Here is a 14,844-nt window from a genome sequence, read left to right as displayed (position 1 = left end):
GAGCTCTCTGAGGACATCGTTCATAAAATATTGAAAGGCGGCCGGGGCATTACAAAGTCCGAAGGGCATGACCTGATATTCAAATAGCCCATACTTGGTGCGGAAGGCCGTCTTCCATTCATCGCCCTCTTTTACTCGTACCAAGTGGTAAGCTCCTCTAAGATCCAGCTTTGTATATATGCATGCTTTTCTGACTTGGTCCAGGAGTTCAGGGATCAAAGGTAACGGATATCTATTCTTAACGGTGATCTGGTTCAGGGAGCGATAATCTATACAAGTTCTAAGGTCTCCTTCCTTTTTTGGAACGAAGAACAAAGCTGAAGAAGCAGGGGACTTGGAAGGATGAATAAACCCATTTGCCAGGTATTGATCCAGGTATTGTCGAAGGTGAAGGTTCTCAGGCTCGGTGAGGGCATAAATTCTACTACAAGGAGGAGTAGATCCAGGTATCAGGTCGATCTGGCAGTCATAAGACCTATGAGGAGGTAGAGAGTTAGCCTGATCCTTCCGGAAAACATCTTGGTATTCCAGGTATTCGGGAGGTAAGTGGGGAGTCTCTGAAGAAATTGCTGCCAGTGCAACACCAGGTGGAGGGTGACAAGTAGAGACACATTCTGGAAACTGGACCGTTCTTGCTCGCCAATCGATCAGAGGATTGTGTTTCTCTAACCAAGGTATTCCTAGAATAATCTGAAACTGAGGGGCCTTGATCACATCGAACACGATCTTCTCATGGTGTCCATCTTGACTTACTAGCGTCACTTCTTGAGTGGTATGCGTTACTGGCCCCGAGGCTATCTCCGTACCATCCACCGTAGTAATGACGTCCTTTACAGCCTTGGGACAAAGAGTTAGATTCATCCTCAAAACCATTTCATGATCCACATAATTGCCGATGGCACCGCTGTCGACGTAAGCTTCAATTGCATGTAATCGATCCGGATTATCAGGGCTAATGAGGACCATAGGTATCACGAAATGCGAGGTCACGGAACTGGTTTTCACGCTCGGCAAGAGGACCTCTATTCTTGTCGGGCGAGGTCGTTTCCCTGCTCAGAGTTTGTAACTTTGGTAACTGCAGCTCCTACTGCCTTCTTGGCAGGTTTCACCGGACAGTCTCGAAGAAAGTGCCCTGAGTTTCCGCAATAGAGGCATAATTGCAACTGTTTTCTCCTTTCCCGCTCCTTTTGTGTTAGAGGACCTTTCAGACCCCCTTTTTGCTTGGGTTCCCCGGAGTCTACTCCTTTGGAAGGAGTTGGCGGTTTGGAAAATACTCGAGCATCAAACTTGGAACGATCGGCCTTCCTGTTCTGCAGTCTGTGATCTATTTGAACGACTAAGTCTATATAGTCCGAACAATCTTGTGGGGGATTCACTACTTGGGCTAACACATCTTTGAGCTCTCCGCGTAGACCTCTATAAAACAGCGTAATCCTTTTGTCCTCAGGCCAGTGAGTTTCCACTATCAGTCTGTTGAAAGACGCAATATAAGCCAAAAGGTCTTGATTACCTTGTCGCAACGAAAGAAGCTCATTGTCCAAGGCCTGCCCCTGTGAATGTCTTGCGAACAGTTTTTCCATACTGAGCTGAAAAGCATGAAAATCATGGAGGACCGGATCATCTTGATTTACTAGAGGGATCGACCAGTCTGCCGCATTGCCACTAAGGTACGAAAGCACGAAAGCTACTTTAGCTTGATCAGTTGGAAAGGCTGCTGGCCGGCATAAGAAATGCAACCGGCACTGATTGATAAATACTGCAAACCTCTTTGGGTCACCAGAAAATCGTTCGGGAGGAGCCAGAGGTACATTCCCAGGTAGGTTGATCTGCACTGGATTCATAGAGGATGTAGAAGGAAGATTTCCCCCAGATGCGGGTAACGGGGTCTGTCCGGCTTGTGACTGTAGCAATTGTCTAGCGAGATCATCTGTTCGCTCCTTGGAAGTAATCAGATCCCTTCTTAGAGCGTTCGTTTCCCGACGGGCTGCATGCACTTCTGCCCTTAGTTCCCCAAGTAACTGGGCTAGCTGGTCGGTATCCGAGGTTTCCATAGCGCCTGGACGGGAGTTTTGTGGTAGGCTTTGCGTTCTGTAACGCTCACCTGATTCCCGTAGAGGCGCCGGTCTTGACTGGGCGTATACCGTATCTTCAAAGGTGATGTGTAACACACGGCTGGCTTTTTGGGCTGGACCTCTGTGCACTGTATGTCTGGCTCGAAGGGTAAGATGTCTGCAGATAGAAAATGTGGGATTAATGAATTGGGTTATTGAATGTCTCTCTCTTCTTCCCTTTCTCTTCTCCTGTAGAACCCCAAAGGTTAACGCTCTCACCTTAGGTAAGTGAACGCCGTGCTCTCCATCTGCCTCGAGGCAGGGCGCTGTAACCAGTTTCTTCACTGGATAAGGGGAGCAGGCCTCTTGACTTCAGAGGACTGCTGTCCGTCGTTTACTCCACGAACGGTAAGTTTCGAGTAATTCTAATGTCTTTAAAGTCTTTAGTAATGATGTCTCTTGTTTTGCAGGGTTCCGGTGATGGCGGATGGCGGGCTGAAGTGAGTTGAAGATGGAGCCCGTGTGATGAATAGAAGCGCCTGGAAGCACGTAAGTAAGCGCTAGTTGCCTGCTTTACGATGCGCTCTAACTGTCTTTTTATTTTGCAGGTACAAGTTTGGGGCGGCTGCAGGGTGCCGGAATACCCACTGGGTTAGATGTGGAAAGGAGTAATGGCACGTGAGTATTAAAGTTCCCCAATATCTTTAAACGCACCTTGTTTTGTCTTTCAGATGCCGGAATGCAGTGTGAAGACCTCCGGAGCGCACGAAGAGTAGGTAAGCCTTTGTCTTTCAGATGCCGGAATGCAGCGCGAGGCGTTGGTGACAGCCGATGGACCAAGTAAGTGAAGAGCTGTCACTGAAGACCGTAATGCTAACCTGTTCTTTCTTGTCTTTATAGGTGTTGCTGAAGACTGGATTCAGAATGGTAAGCCTTTTTCCTTAGGCCCAGGATCAGATGCAGAAGACACAATGAGCGTTCTGCTGCTGAGGATGCAGAATAACGCAAAGCAAGATTCATCCATCGGGTGTGGTTTAAATAGCCTCCTGTAGTGCTTAGGTATCTCCTTCCACAGCCACGCCTAGGTAAGAAAAGAGTTCCTGCTTTCCAGAAGAGTTCCAGTGTTCTGAATCTAGGGAGTGGCTCCTGCCCCACCCAACAGGAAAAGTAGTTCCAAACAGAAGAGGATCAGAGACTCAACTGGCAGGCAAGTAAGCAGCATGGTCTGCTGCAGGTAAGTCCACCCAAGCATTATGAGCCCGGCGCTTCCAGCGCTGGGACTGGGCATATTTATGAGCCTGGTGCCACTGGCGCCAGGTCTGGGTCCAAAAGGTCCCAATTGGGACTGGTTGGCACTCGGAACCAGGGTTATGGATCTGCTTCCAAGGGATTTGGGAAAACCCTGACCTTTTGGAAGCAGAGATCATGACAGTCTGACCCTCTCTATATAAGAGGACATCTGAAGCCAGACTCCCTGGTTGTTACCAACACTCGTAAGAGGGCTGGAACACCCTTGTCTTCGTCAGAAGCTCCTCCCGACAAGGAGAGCAAAAAACTATACGGTTTCGGCAGAAAGGTAGCCTCAACGTCCGCCTATCAAGCAAGGATTGCTAACTCCACCACCCTGTTGGCCAGCTACAACTGCCATCAGTGGGAAGAAGTCGCGGCTCTCATAGCCTCTGCTCCTGAACCGTTAAAGGGCCAATTAGCTTGGATTTCCGCAGAGGGTAGAGCCGTGTCTGGTTGCATTTTGAAAGCAACCTTCGACGCCGCGGACAGCGCAGGCAGATTGATAGCAGAAGGTACTGTTATCAAGAGACATGCGTGGTTACGGCAGTCTGGTTTTAAGGCAGAAACTCGGGCATCATTGTTAGACAAACCGGTGGAAGCCGATCTGTTGTTTGCTAAGGCGGTCGAAGACGCACTGAAAAATGCCAAGGACGAATACGAGACACTCAAATCCCTTGGCCAGTTAACCAATAAACCCCCTAACCAGAGAGGGAATAGTAATTTTCGTCGCCCACGCGGCCAAAATTCCCAGAGAGGATCTAACTATTCCCAGGGGTAGGGTACACAGTGGAACAACAACCAACAGTCTACCCAGGGTTACGGCAGAGGTAATAGGAGAGGTCGTGGTAAAGGCAGAGGCAGCCCCAGCAAGGGAGGCGGCACGCCTCCACCAAAGCAGTGACTCTCAGTTCAGGGTCCCTTCTCACGCAACCTCAGTAGGTGGATGCATTTCAAACTTCACCCAGGCTTGGGAAGGGATCACATCAGACAGATGGGTGCTGTCAACAGTATCCACGGGATATTGTATAGAGCTACTGCAGCGTCCCCGGAACCATCCTCCACGACAAAGAGTACACTCCTTAGAACATCAGAAGATTCTCCTCGAGGAGATCGCCATTCTTCTACAAAAGGACGCGATAGAACTCGTCCCGGGACACCAGGTAAACAAGGGTATTTATTCAACTTACTTCCTTGTGCCAAAGAAAGACTTGACAATGCGCCCAGTATTGGACTTACGGCCTGCCAACAAGTATGTCAAGCCCCAAAAATTTCATGACCACGCTACAAGAGGTAATCCCCCTCCTAAAAAAGGGGGATTACATGGCAACCTTGGATATGAAAGATGCTTATTTTCATATTTCCATGTTCCCAGCGCACAGAAAGTACTTGCGCTTCAAGGTGGACAGTCGCCACTACCAATTCAAGGTACTGCCCTTCTGGATAGCTTCAGTACCAAGGGTATTCACCAAGGTACTGGCGGTGGCGGCTGCACACCTACGCAGGGAGGCAATCCCAGTGTACCCTTATCTGGCCGACTGGCTCATAACGGGGGAAACCCCAGGAATTTGCAGGACAAACATTCAAAGGACTATCGACCTCCTCCACAAATTAGGCTTCTCAATCAACGAGAAGAAGTCAAGCCTGGTGCCAAGCACCTCAAAACAATTCCTAGGAGCAATCCTGGATACCCAGGAGGGGTTGACCTTTCCTTCAGAAGAGAGAATTCGGAATATACTGCTGCAAATTCCGCATTATCAGTCCGGTCAACAAATAACGGTACGCAAAGCAATGCGGTTACTGGGCATGATGGCGTCATGCATTTACCTGGTCCCCCACGCGCGCCTGCGTATGCGTCCCATGCAGGAATGGTTGGCGAAACAGTGGTCTCAGGCAAGTGGTCAGTGGGACAATCTAGTGGTCGTTTCGCCAACACTGGTACAAAGCCTTCACTGGTGGACAAGAGAGAATCTCGCAGAGGGGAAACCCTTTTACGATCCCGAAGTACAGGCAGTAGTCACTACAGATGCATGTCTGACGGGGTGGGGAGCTCACCATCTCCACCACACAGCTCAGGGTCTCTGGTCTCACTCAGTGGCCAAGAACCACATCAACCTGCTAGAGCTTCTAGCAGTATTCAGAGCGCTTCAGGCGTTCGAGCCCCATCTACTAAATCTGTCAATGCAAATCCGGACGGACAGCACTACAGCCATGTTCTACCTGAACAAGCAAGGAGGGACTCGCTCGCCAAATCTGTCCAAGCTTGCCCAGAAAATCTGGATATGGGCACTCAGACGGAACATCTTCCTGTCATCACAACATGTTCCAGGGGAGCTCAATTCCCTAGCGGGTGCTCTGAGCAGAGACTCCCTCCCAGAGGAACACGAATGGGTTCTTCACAGAGAGGTCGTAGAAGATCTCTTCTCTCAGTGGGGTTTCCCCACTATAGACTTATTCACCACAAGCGAAAACAAACAATGCCCAGGATTCGCATCCAGGTTCCCCCAACTAGACTCCCAGGGGAACGCCTTGTGGATGAACTGGTCAGGGATGTTTGCGTACGCTTTTCCACCAACTCCTCTCATCAGGAAAGTGGTGAACAAGATGAACAGGGAATCGATGACGCTCATCCTAGTTGCTCCCATGTGAGCAAGACAACCGTAGTTCCCACACCTACGCAGGATGGCGGTGTACGAGCCCATCAAACTTCCAGCCTGGTACAACCTACTGTCCCAGCACCAAGGTCAAACAGTGCACCAGCAACCCAACTCAATGAACCTGGCAGCATGGCTCCTGAGGTCATAGAGTTTGGACACCTCAATTTGCCATAGAGGTGTATGGACATCCTAAAGGAATCTAGGAAACCAAACACAAGGCACTGTTACTTTGACAAGTGGAAGAGGTTCGTTATCTGGTGCCAGAGTAGACAAATCAACCCAGTTGATTGCACTCCTTCCACTATTGTTACATACATGCTCCACCTGCTAGATGCAGGATTGGTTTTTAAATCACTGAAAGTACACCTGGCAGCCCTCTCGGCTTACACCACTTCCCATAGCAAGGTGTCGTGGTGGAAAGTACCAGTAGTTAAAGCCTTCATGGAAGGAGTAAAGAGACTTCACCCCCCTATTTCAAACCCACCGCCAGGGTGGGACCTTAATGTGGTGCTAGCCAAGCTCATGGGCCCCCCTTTCGAACCCATGCATAAAAGCAGTCTCAAACACCTGACTTATAAAATGGCCTTCTTAGTAGCTATTACTTCTATAAGAAGGGTCAGTGAAATTCAGGCTCTGTCAGTGCAGGATCCCTTCTTTACTATCCATAAAGACAAACTGGTTTTACGCACACACCCTAGATTCTCACCTAAATTTATATCAAAATTCCATGTAAACCAGTCCATCGAGCTTCCGGCTTTCTTCCAGAAGCCGCAAAGCTCGGCTGAGGTGAAACTACACACCCTAGATGTGCGTAGGGCGGTCCTCTACTATGTAAATAAAACAAGACCGCTAAGGAAAACAGATCAACTGTTTGTCTCCGTAGCTACAGGCAAAGAGGGGGATCGCGTCTCTAAAGGTGCCATCTCGAAGTGGATTATTAACTGTATCCAGCTGTGTTACTCACTCTCTGAAAAGACTCTGCCTTTTACGCCAAGGGCCCACTCTACTAGAGGCTTTGGGGCCACTCTGGCTTTCATTGCAAATGTTCCCCTTGACACCATTTGCAAAGCAGCTACTTGGAGCTCTATTCACACTTTTACTCAGCATTACTGCATTGACACCCATTCCAAGGCAGATACACAAGTGGGACAAGCGGTTCTAAGACACTTATTTGCTCATGACCCTTCTCACATCCCACCTCCTTCTTCTGGTACTGCTCGCTAATCTATGCACAGCATGTGATCTAAGCAGATTCCACAAGCCTCAGAAGGGATACATTACTCACCGTAATCGTATTTCTGGTGCTTGTATCTGCTTAGATTCACATGCGACCCACCCTTTCTCCCCTCCGAGAGAAGGCGCATGATTGCTTGTAGTCTTACCTTTCTGTCTATCTGCTTGGATTATCTGTACTTGCGCTACTCCTCATGCTACCTCATGTCAGAAAAAATACAATCTGAGGATCCTAGACGCGTGAGGGATCTTGGGTACAGTGGACGTCACACTAGGGATAGTATTACTGGCACGCCCTGTGTCGACGCCCATTTTCGAGTTTCGAAAAACAAACTGTAATACTCCGCAGCTTCCACTTGATGTCAGCCTATGCACAGCATGTGAATCTAAGCAGATACAAGCATCAGAAATACGATTACGGTGAGGAATGTTTCCCATATATATATATATATATATATATGCGGTCTTCTGTATGTCTGTGACTCTTCTTTACTGTCTTTGTTCATTGTGCTCTAATCATTGATTTTGCCTGTTCAGCTGTTGATTCAATTATGTCTGGTCGTGTGATTTTGGGCTTTTAACATTATGTGTCTATTACCATCCCCAATTATGGTATTTACCTTTGGGCATGTTCTTGCTGCTTATGCATTTGCACTTTAGTACATCCTCATTTAATGAGGCTGGATAGACACATTGCTGTCTTGCTGCTAGGTTTGCATTTTGCACAGAAAAATAATGTTTACTGCACTGGCACTTTATTGGACAGATAATGTTGGAATTGCCATGTTCACTGACCTTCTCAACAAATAAATACTATTGCTGGCTTGTTTTTATTTTATTTGATTTATGGGCACAACATGATGAATTGATTTATATAATTAGGCTTATTAGTATTTGCGGTTTTATTTTGTATGTTCTGGCTACGGTAACATTCCCCTTTTTGTGTTCATGATTTTAATATTGGATGATTGTTATCCTTATATATTAATGATTTGCGAATATGGGGTTTGTGCTGTTATTATGTGCATATTTGCTGCCATGTATTTGATTATGTGTTATCTCAGACGATAGATCTATCCGAATAATCGTGTATATTGATTTTAATCAATGCTTAACGTGATGTCAGGTTAGGAGTGCATATTTTTTACTCTGTCATGTCATTGGCTATCCATATTTGAACACAATATTCTGATATGTATATTAACCATCTGGGCACTGTGCACTTATATATTTCTTTAGCCTTTCCCCTTTATTGTTATTTTTCTGAGGGGTTGGCTTAGTGCTTTTATTATTGGCACTATGAGTTTCTATGCATTCCTACTCCCTTTCAATATGGCCGCTCTTGTTTCCTCATATAGCCTTAATTTGTTAATGTCACTGACATAGTCAGAGGACTGCTGCTTACATGTGTATTTGTATCTGTGAAACTCTCTTCCCACCACGTGATCAAGCGCTCAGTGTAGCGCGAAACGCGTTGTCTGCAGGCTGTTATGCCACGGCGTCCTGCTCTTGTTTGTTTCTATGTTGCTGCTGATGTGTTGTACATCGCTTTGTATGATGCATTTTTTATTGTTACAACATTAAAGACACTAGTAATTTTTACATTGTGTACTTCGTGTTTTGTCTGGATTTTCGAATATGGCATTAGTGCCTTGGCCCGCGGGAATGCGAGTCGCCGTTTCCTCTTCTCTTTTGAATCTTGTTTAACACAGAGTGTTCCGTGTTTGAACCAGCACCGGGACTGTCATTGTGAGCGCGTCCTATTTCATTTTTCGCTTCATGAATAGGACTGCTGCCGCTCGTGGCAGATGATACTGCCGATAGGATCGGGATCGATTGCACTCATAGGAGACCGCAGCTGAATCCACCTTACCGGCTGGCGATTCTACGTGTGCCGGAGGACGCACGAGCGACTGTCACAAGGTAGGTGTGTGTTTTCAATCTTCTTTTGTCTCCTCTTTGTTACACGTGTATTTATTGCATTCCGTATCCCCTTCCGCACCAGCCTTTTGGTCCTTGGGTAACCGCCTTTAGAATTACAAGACGGTACTCCGCTTTTGGCCTTTTTCAGCTGGACTACATTATTGTGAAATCTTCATTATAGCAGCCATAGTATGACGAACATGCAGGACGCCTGGGTAGCAGCCCGGCTACTTCAAGCTACGATTTATTTTGTGAACAACAGGAACCTATAGTCACATTGCCCACTAATGGGGCTAATAAAAAGGCTAACATTAATGTTAGCAGAGAAGTGACTTTACTGAGGGAATTTGAGAGGCTTCGAAGAAAGGAAAAAATCAAAGTGGCGGGAGAAGCACTCCCTTCAAAATTATTTGGATATTGGGAGAATACCACGGGGTCTACGTATTATGACTACTCCCTCCTTTGAGGACCAGCATCCATTGATGCTCCAGGAATGGGGTGAAGCGAGTAAGGACTGTTCTGCCAGATTTTTGAAAATTTTGGTAAAATATGCTAAATTGGACCGCGAACAAGCACTCAAAGATTTGGGCAAAGTTGAGTCTGAACTTACTAAAGTTCCTACAACAGAGGAAGGCAAACAATTACGTGTGAAAATTGATGAAGCTTTAATCCCTTATGAAGATATTAAACAGCGAAACATAGAAAATTCCTCAGAGATAAAACAGACTATGAGATGGGTTGCGTTTTTACTTTTGCTAAACGTTTTGACTCTCTTTGTAAAACTAATGCTGTACAGTCAGCATCTGCTCAGTCTGGAGATTTAGTTCAGGCCACATCTGAGTCAGACATCTTTGCATCTGAGACCGATGAGCCCATGCCTAAAATGAATTTTTTAGACAGAATGTAACTTCTGTGTCTGGATGGGAAAAATCAAAAAAGAGGCAGGGGTCATGGCAAACCAAAAGGAAGAGGAAGAGGACAGAAATCACAGGCAAGAAAGTCATCCGACGAGGCCGACGTGGGAACCGGCCTAAAGGGGCAGCAACAGGGCACATTAATGCGCTCTGGTGTCAAAAACGAATAATGGACAATATGAAGACCTGCCAAATTATCAATCTTTCAATTTTTGTCCTACCATGAATTATGACTATGTACAAGTACGCATAGATTTTGACAAGTTTTTGCGTAAAATTGAGCTCAAGAAATTCTTTGCCAACAGTTATCACTACCAAGCATTCTGCACCACGCATTGGTGGTACTGATCTTTTTTTTTTTTTATTCAATTTTATTGGTTTTTCGAGGCAACAAAGCATTAATACAAACAATGGCAACCGGCCCGAGCCAACTTCGATTAGAAAAACGTACAACTATGCTGTATACACCTTCCCTCCCCCCTCCCGCACAAGACCCCTAACGATGGGGCACACGATCCACATCTCCATGAGTAAACGTTTCGGGCAGCTCCAACCGGGCATACAAGGAATAAACATAAATGGACTTTACTTGAGGAAGTGCAAAGAGTCTACTACAACAACCAGTTTTCGGGCCGGGTGGGGTACATTAGCTAGGCTCCTGTATCGTCCACAACATTGGCGAACGCTTCCATAAATTGCAGCCAATCAGCCTCAACCTGCGTGCAGGAGCCGTGTATTGCTGATGTTAGTCTCTCCATGAAATAAATGTCTTTGGCCACCAACACACATTCCCTCTCCGAGGGGAAAGATGCTCTCTTCCAAGTCCTGGCCCGTACAGCTCTAGCTGCCAATAGCAAGAAGTCTGTCAGGTCCGGGAGTTCTCCCAGTGGTCGTCCCTGTAGCGGAGACCAAATATCAATAACAATGGGTCTGATGGGTAAACCCCCTCTCCCGCCTCCTCGAGCCAGCTGAGCACTTCTGACCAATAGACTTGTACTTTCCTGCAGGACCACCACATATGCCAGTAGTCGGCTCTTTCCCCACATCCGTGCCAACACAACTGGACCGTGTCTGGGAACATCCTAGAGAGGGAGATCGGGTCGTACTGCCATCTGTGGAGAAGCTTGATGGCGTGGGACTTGTACTGGCATGAGATAGAAGTCTTAAATGCCCTGCTACATAGCCTCCCCCAGAGCCCATACCGATGGTACAGCCCAAGTCCCTTTCCCATTTCCCTCTGAGGCTCTTAGTTGTACCCTCGCGGGAGATTAACAGTGCTCTGTAAAGGAGGGAGATGAGGCCCTCCATTTCCGTGTGGGAGTCTAAGATTTTCTCAACCGGGGTCAGCCCTCTTTGTAAGCATGATTTTAGTTTGTTTCATTAGGACGCCCTTAAGGCGCAGGTATAGGAGCGGGGAGAGCCTGCCGATTCCCAGTGCCGCTTCGAGTTCCTGGATACTTATGAAAGTGTCTTCCCATACCAATTGGCCTACTCTACACAGGCCCGCGTCAAACCATGACTGATGGTGTTCGTGGCCCGGAATTTCTTCCAGGACTGGCGTTGACCAGATGTGGCTCAGAGGAGAGGGCCATGTGGCGACTTTCTCGCTTGAGCCTTTCCCAGCTAGTGCTTTCCACATTGTGCCCAGTATTGGGTGGTCCCTAATTCTTTTGGGGAGCTTTTTCAGTGGGACCCATAGCCATTCCCCCACCGTAACTGGGCGTAAGTAGAAATTTTCAATGTATACCCATTGTTTATTGGTGTCCTCTCTAAGGTGGGGAGCCAGGGCCCTAAGTTGGCCTGCTCTATGGTAGGCATTAAGGTCCGGGAGGGCAACCCCTCCTCTATCCTTGGGGAGGGTGAGAGTCTCGTTCCCAATCCTATGTCTCTGGCCCTGCCATATGAACTTCACAATGCGCCTCTTGGCTTCTCTAAGGTATGATTCAGGAGCCTCCAAGGGGAGCATTTGGAAGACGTACCACACCCTGGGGAGCAAATTCATTTTTATGGCGTTTATTCTTCCCATCCAGGAGATCTGCCCCTTCCCCCAAGCCTCCATGTCCCTGAATAGTTTGTCAAAGAGCGGGGGGTAGTTTTCCTGGCCTAGATCCCCGTCGGGACGGACTATGTTGATCCCCAAGTATTTTATCTCCTCCGAACAGATTCGGAGGACCAGTGGGACGAGTTCCACCAGGTCTCTATCCGCATCAGGTGCGAAGGGAAAGATCATGGACTTGCTGACGTTTACCTTGAACCCGGAGAAGTGGCCAAACTGTTGAATAACCTGCAAAGTAGCTGGGACGACCTTGCCGGATCCCGCAGGTGGAGCAGGATGTCGTCAGCATAGAGGCCTAATTTGAAGGTGCGTTCACCCACCTCAATTCCTCTCACCATTGAGGCCCCCCTGAGGTACTCCGCCAGAATCTCCATTGTCATGGCAAAGAGGAGAGGGGAAAGGGGGCAACCCTGCCTCGTACCTCTCTGGAAATGAAAGACTCGTGACAGACCCCCGTTGACTGTAACTCTGGCGGTTGGTGACACATATAGGGCCTTGACGGCTTGTTTAATACCCGCCCCGAAGCCCAGCTTCTCGAGTACCCCCTGAAGGAACCCCCAGTCAACCCGATCGAACGCCTTCTCAGCATCAATGGACACCAGGACGGGGTTCCCACCCTTCTGCCTCTCATCAGGTGCAACGTCTTGCGCAGTGTATCTGCACCTTGCCTTCCCCGTATGAAACCCACCTGATCTGAGTGAATTAGCCTCGGCATGTAGCTGTTCAGTTTCGAGGCGATAATCCTGGTAAATAGCTTTGCATCTACATTCAGGAGGGAGATGGGTCTGTAGGAGCGGCAATCCGCAGGGTCTTTCCCCCCTTCGGAATCATCGTGATCAGCGCTTTGCCAAAGTTAGGGGGTGGCCTCCCCGTTCTCATAATATTCGAGAAAGGGTCCGCAAGGAACCCCGCCAGGAGGCCCGAAAAAGCCTAATAAAAACCTGCCGTGAACCCGTCCTCCCCCGGGGCCCTGCCCAGTTTAAGTCCCGATATGGCTCTAAGCACCTCCTCCTCAGTTATGGGGGCATCTAGGGCCGACGCTTCTAAGGGATCGAGGGAGGGGAGGGTGACCCCGTTGAGATAAACCTCTCTCTTCCTTCTCTGTCTCCCCTTCCCTCCCGTAGAGCTTCTCATAGAAAGAAGCGAAACTCTCGACTATACCTTCCGGATCCGATCTTTCCCCCTCTTCAGCGCTAACCACTCTTGCCACCCATCTATCAGCCCTTTGGCCTTGCAATTTTGCTGCCAGCATAGCATCAGCCTTGTCCCCCTTCTCATAGTATTCCTGACGTAGATGTTGGAGCCCCGCTACAATTTTCCCCATCTCCATTTCCCTCAATTCTAGTCTCTTCTCCCTCGCTATGCTCAGATCCCTTTCTTTCTCTGTCTCCGCCTTCCCCTCCGAGCTTTCTAGGCGAATTATTTCAGATTTCAACCTGTGGGTCAAGAGGGTCCTAGTTCTTTTTTTGGATGCCCCTTCGCTGATCAACCTTCCCCTCCAAGTCGCTTTAGCCGCCTCCCACACCATCTCCCGGCTCACCTCTCCTGTGTCATTTAGCTCCAAGAATTCTTTAATTGCGGCGGACATTTCTTCCTTGAAGACCGCGTCCCTGAGCAGGAAGTCATTGCACCTCCAAAGAGACTCCCTGGGTTTCAGCCCCGCTATGCTGACATCTGACCAGACCATGTCGTGGTCTGTCCAGCTGACCGGGCGGATGTCACAGGCCTCTATTCTGCTCATGTGCTGACTCCCCATGAAAAGGTAATCTATCCTGGTCCTGGTGCCATGGACTGCGGAGTAGAAGGTGTATTCCCTACGTCTAGGGTGCAGCTCCCTCCATATGTCTACCAATCCCTGCTCCCACATTAATTCCCGCAACCCGTCCACGAGGATCAGCTCCTCTGTTGCCTGATGTGGCCGAACTCCCACTATGGTCCAGCTCTCGATCTGCCCACATATGGAAGTCCCCGCCCAGGATCAAGAGCCCTTCCGTTTTAGCCATCACCTCCTCCATGGCCACTTGAACAAATTTCCTCTGGCCCACGTTAGGGCAGTATATCACTGCTAGGCTGACTGGAGTTATGTAGGTTGCCGGACACTACCAAGGCTCTTCCATCCTCCCTCTCCCACCGGGACACCTCTGTCAGTTTCTGGTTCCTTTGGAGTAGGATGCCCACTCCGCCTTTCTTTACCAGACCTGATGCCCAAAAGTTCTGACCAACGTGAGATCCTGGAATGGCCCTCTCCTCCCCCCTCACTGTTCTGGGTTCTTGAACAAACAAGATATCCACCTTTCCATTTTTCATTTCCCTCCCGAGAAGGGAGTGCTTCGTTGGCGAGTTGAGCCCCTTGACGTTAAGCGAGCCCACCCTGAGTGACTCGACCCGGCCCCTTTTTTCATTGACTGCCATTGCTTTCCCTTCTTAAGTATCCTGTCTTCCCGGTCATGTCGGGGCTGCCCTGAGCCCATTTGAAGTGTGGTGGATATCGTGTCCCTCCCCCCTGAACATCAATTCGCCTCCCTCCCCCCTTCCTCCTCCCTCCTTTGTCCAAGACGCCTGCCAACGGGCAAGCCACCAGGGTGTGTGCATGTTCCTGCACCGCAGTTCTCTTAATAAGCTCTGTGTCCCCAGCCGGGGTCGCCTACAAGCCAGACTTAATCTTTTCGTTAAACTATCTTTACACTCCTAGTCCCCTTCAGCCTCTGACCTAGGCGTGTTAG

General features: G+C 48.6%; 1 protein-coding gene across 2 annotated transcripts in view; it reads left to right on the top strand.

Moving 5' to 3' along the window:
- BANP (BTG3 associated nuclear protein) overlaps positions 1–14,844 on the top strand; it is a 1,679,897-nt gene that overhangs the window by 323,211 nt on the left and 1,341,842 nt on the right. The gene's annotated exons all lie outside the window — the stretch shown is intronic.

The sequence above is a fragment of the Ambystoma mexicanum genome, chromosome 1q (assembly GCF_040938575.1).
Source record: "Ambystoma mexicanum isolate Mex_15411 chromosome 1q, UKY_AmexF1_1, whole genome shotgun sequence".
Lineage (NCBI taxonomy): Eukaryota > Metazoa > Chordata > Amphibia > Caudata > Ambystomatidae > Ambystoma > Ambystoma mexicanum.
This window is presented reverse-complemented; position numbering and strand designations above follow the sequence as displayed.